Consider the following 5193-nt stretch of genomic DNA (forward strand, 5'->3'; position numbering starts at 1 on the left):
GATTTTAGGAATTTCCAAATCCATTTTTAGAAGACAATTATTTTAATAGATATGTAAATTAATTTTAGTAGCGTCTACCAAGAAAAGTCGGTATTCTGGAGACCACATTGGAAAACAGCAGGTTCACCCCCACAGGCTTTGATATTAATGAAGTTAGTCTGGTGTTGCCCTTGTTACAGTCTATACATAGAGATAGCAATTGGACTGGCAACAGACAATCTCTTCCTCGGCTATTTTCACTTGAATTATTTCAGAAGAAAACGTTCAGCTTAGAGTATTGATATAAAAATGGATATGCTACACTTTTTTTTTTTTTCTTTCCCACATCAGACAAGTCACCTACCAAAGTCGTAACAAGGTTTCAGGAAGACACAAGTCTCCCAATGTTTGTGAACACACAATTGTTATGCTCATGAACTACAAAATGATTGAGGATATGCTAGATATTTAGTCATTCAGATTTTCTAAATTTGATACCTGCCTGATCACTAGAAAACTGTATGTATTCCAAGCCTTTGTGGAGCTGGTTTTACCCAACTCTTTCCTACAGCTTGATTGGCCTTAGATCTTGACCAAGGTCTGCCACGTGGGGTGTCCCTGTATAGTACATGGGCAGAGGCAGACTGATCATGAACTGGACAAAGTTCAACCTACAGGGCCCCTCACTTGCATGTGTACCTTCCAAGGCCCTGGGAGGGGAATGAATACTTGCTTCAGAAAGTCAACAACTTTGGTAAAATTTGCAAATATAAAATATTTTACTCTATACCCTTTTAGGAACCCTGTCTGGGGCCTGAAATGTTTCCCCTCTTGTTGTCTGATGGTTATTCCTATAGCTCCAAGAATGTGAGGTACCTCAAAGGAGTTCATGTCAGCCATACATTTATTTTGGATTTATGTAACATGATGGCAGTAACTTGAGTGGAAAATTAGGCTTGTCTTACTCATCCAGGCATGGATTGTGCCAACTCCCCCAGTGTCCTGCTACAAAGCTGCAGAGCCTGAGGTCATAGCATGACTAGCAAGGGAAGAACAAGAGTCACAGGGAAGAAACAAGGTTGGGAGTATATAGGGGCACAGCTACTTTTTCAAAAACACTTCCGATTATTATAGAGGTAAAAGCGTTCATAGGATTCTGCTCTCATCAGTGCTAAGCGAACACAGAACTTTCTGCCTGTCAACGACAGACTGAACAATGCAGTAACAGCAATTTTAAGAACACCATACTTCCTTTTTTCTTCTTTTTATGGAAATGGGGGAGAAACAGATTTATCAGGATTCCTTTCTTAGTAGGACACACACCTATAGCATTCCTATATACAGCAAATCTGTGTGAGAAACTGCATATCTTATACATCCAAATGTTTCAGATTTTATCTTTGTATATCTCACACCTTTTCTGTTGCTAAAGGCTAGAACTTCCAGAGAAAATAGCGGGCAGATCATACCCGAAGCAGTAAATCCTGAAGAGGAAAAGAGAGCTTTCCTTGATTTTTTTCAATAATCTGGTAAAGGAAGAGGCACACATCATGTAAGTATATTGGGAATAAATTAAAATTTCTGCTCTTTTGATTTAACAAATTTACTGACATTATCAAAAATAATAAAACTCATATGTCACTATAGCCAAAATATCAAGGCATACTGGCTGATGTTTGTTGTCAGTTAAAAGATGATTTAAAATTAGTTCTCCCAAGAAATCTTGAAATATAAATTCTCTGAAAATCTCAGAGTTCATACATAGAAGAAATGGAAAGGTTTCCCCAAATGTGGAAACAATTGTGAAAAGTTATGTAATGTTAGAAACGTCTTACAAAGCTCAAACTTCTGGAAACTCTCAGTAATCATAAATTTTAACAACCATACTATTTCCTCTAGAATAAAACTGTTGCTTCAAAAGAGGTGTTTATTCTTAGAGTATCCAGCCAACAAATGCAGAAAAAACAATTATTGAGTTACGACAGCCCGTTAATAGTTTCTCAACTTTTAAAAGTATTAATCTTTTGTGATTTACTTCACTCTAAAGAAATATTATGTCTTCTTCCTAATATTGTATTTGTAATTGTCCTTCCTGTTTCTTAAATGCGAGTCTCTAAGATAATGTATGTTTCTGGTCTCATAAAACCTATATCAGTCGTGTGTTTTGATGTGTAGAAAATGACCACATAATATAATTTCCAAATAAGGACACTTCTGACAGTGCAAGTTTTATATAAATAATTACAGGTTTTAAAGTGGAAAAGCCCTTAGCAAACCACAAGTAGGTCATCCTACTCACATAAAGACAGGGGAAATTTCTGATGGACAGCACAGAGAGGGAAACGCTATTCTGTTCTGGGAAACTAGTGTGATTCTTGGCTATTTATTTATTATAGCTACATCTCATTATGTTTTTCTTCTTTCTTCGATATCTCAGAAACTTAGAGGCAAACTTTGTGTTCAACAGCTGTAGATTTCCTTAGTTTCGGATTTTCTAGCTTAACTTATTCCTCGTGGCTTATAATATAAGTCTCTCCTTCCCTTTCCTAGCATTTATTAAATAGTTATACAGTCTTAAAAAATATTTTCTATTGGGGTGCCTGGGTGGCTCAGTGGGTTAAAGCCTTTGCCTTCAGCTCAGGTCATGACCTTAGGGATCCAGCCGTGCATCCAGGGAGCCTGTTTCCTCCTCGCTCTCTGACTTCCTCTCTGCCTACTTGTGATCTCTGTCTGTCAAATAAATAAATAAAAATCTTTAAAAATATATTTTTATTAAATATTGCCTCAAAGTATTTTTTGGAAGTTAGTATTCTATAAAGAAAATAGTTAATAAAGACAAGGCTTTAGAATTGTTATGATAGCAAGTTACTATTTATTAAACAGTGATTCTGATCCAGTTCTTTTATGTAAATTATTTTTCTTTTGTTTGTTTTTTCTTTGTGCCAATGATTTCTAGATCTTTTTATATTCTTACTATTACTCATTTATCAAATAGAGCATACATTTTGATAAAGACTACCTTCTCAGAATAAGAACTATATGCTTCATGATTATGAATCGGATTCTTTCTGTTGTTGACTGGAGAGAATTTTCCATACACAAGCACACATGCATACATATACGTAGATTCTCTTCTACATATGCATACCTACTCCCATATACGTACACTGGTGTATGTGTTTGTGTGTATGTCTGTGGCCTTGTTAAGTATTTCCTCCCTGAATATACACCAACAGTCCCAACATTGAGATGCTGCTGTGGCAATTTAATTCAATTATCTGCCTGACATCTTGACTTTGATGAAGTCAGTGTAACTTTCACTGCTGAATAAAAAGATTGCATTCAGTCCTGGCCATTCTCTGAGGCTCCTATGAAGTCAATGGAACTCTGTAGCCATGAGGAACAGTGGGGAGTCTTGGCAGCACGGTCAGCCCAGCAGCCCTGATTGATTTCCCCGACTAGGCCGTTACCTACCTACCCATTAGTAACCGAAGCTGTTAACCTTCAGTGAAAGGTGATCTTAACAGGGACTTACAAATGATCTCAGTGGGGCAAGCCAAGCCACCAAGAACACTTGTGAACATCGTATTTCCAACATGACATCTGGGGGAAACCCGTAGGCTGGGATGACCACATGGGTATGGGCACCTGTGCTGTGTGTTGGGGTGGAGCAGAGGAGGAAGCAATTCAGATTCAGAATATCAGTCACACTGTCTGGTCCCTTTGTCTCTGGGAATAATGAGAACACTGAGATTCAAGGGCATTCTGATAACCTTGATAGAGCACATGATGACTAGGCAGAAGATCCAGTGAAAGGAAAAACAGACTTTCAGCTGATGGGACTTCTCAAACAGGTGCATAGCAGGCTTGCTTTTGCTTCCCTTCACATCAGGTCAAGGTTACACAGTGATGGACATTTCTTGAGACCGGCCAACTTGTTTTCTCTCACTATTCTTATTCAAGGTTAAGAAACACATACTAAATTGGAAGGGGAGGTGATCCATGAGGGACTATGGACTCTGAAAAACAATCTGAGGGGTTTGAAGTGGTGGTGGGGTGGGAGGTTGGGGTACCAGGTGGTGGGTATTATAAAGGGCACGGATTGCATGGAGCACTGGGTGTGGTGCAAAAATAATGAATACTGTTTTTCTGAAAATAAATAAATAAATTTAAAAAAAAAGAAACACATACTAAAGATGTAAGGGCTGAAATGAACGGGAAGGAAACAGTGAGATAATATTCATATTCCCTTCCCTCTTTTAGGCTCTTCAGTCCATTAACCATGCTTAAAATAGAGCTTCTGTGAAGATTTTCATATTTGGCATTTTAAAAAGAAGTTATCTTTCCCAGACTTCAATGTTAAGAGAGTAAACAAATATCAAGAGAGCAAACAAAACTTCTCTTCCAAAAAAAAAAAAAAAAGGCAAAAAAATAGTTAAAACACAACAAAAATATACTGGAGAAAATCAAGGAAAATGATCGAAGGGTAGGAAAATAACTTAATGGAAGTTTCAAAATATTAATATGCCTTAGCTTGGGACAGTCCAAGCAGCTCCAAACCCTACTCATTTTGCCTTGGGAAGAGAGATGGGACTAGATCAGACAACAAGATTCTAAAAAGTATCAAAATAATTCCTCTCAGGAGAATAAAAGAAAGAGCAGCATGAGCTGGGGATTCTGGAAGAGGAAGTGGACCCTTGCACAAAAGGAGAAGTCCCCACCCACCCTCCTCTGAGTCGCTCTAAAGGATACTGAAAACCCCTGGACATCACCATTGTGGTGATTCCCTAGGGGCATCAAAACTATCAAGGGAAAGCAAAACACTTTCAGAAACGTTTGGAGCTTATTATCTCCAAGAACACACTGACATTTAACTACACAGAAGATGAAAGATGAAGGAGATGAGAAGAATCGGAGATTGAATGGGAGGAAGCCATTGCTCAACGGCTTGGCTGCAATTTCCCCCAACCGAACCCCCTAGCTGCCCCGACCACCCCGTCGCACAATCAGATTTTCAATACAAATGCTTAAAAAAAAAAAATCCTGTATTTCTTTCTTCTATTATGAGGAAGTGGGAATGACTGCAAAGACGAGAGAGCATTTGAACTGGTCATAGACCATGGCTCAGCTTCTCCAAATGGAATTAGAATTATCTGAGGTTGGGGGCCATTCTGATGCTGAACAGGGATGCCTCCCAGACAAGGGGAAGGAAGA

The 5193-nt window shown here is 38.4% G+C and overlaps 1 non-coding gene across 1 annotated transcript; it reads right to left on the reverse strand.

Annotated features, from left to right (window-relative positions):
• Positions 1-324: 324 nt before the first annotated feature.
• Positions 325-429, reverse strand: LOC132029030 (small nucleolar RNA U13). Its single transcript, XR_009407667.1, has one exon. It is a non-coding gene; the product is annotated as a small nucleolar RNA U13 (small nucleolar RNA).
• Positions 430-5193: the final 4764 nt, after the last annotated feature.

The sequence above is a fragment of the Mustela nigripes genome, chromosome 12 (genome assembly GCF_022355385.1).
Source record: "Mustela nigripes isolate SB6536 chromosome 12, MUSNIG.SB6536, whole genome shotgun sequence".
NCBI classification, from domain to species: domain Eukaryota; kingdom Metazoa; phylum Chordata; class Mammalia; order Carnivora; family Mustelidae; genus Mustela; species Mustela nigripes.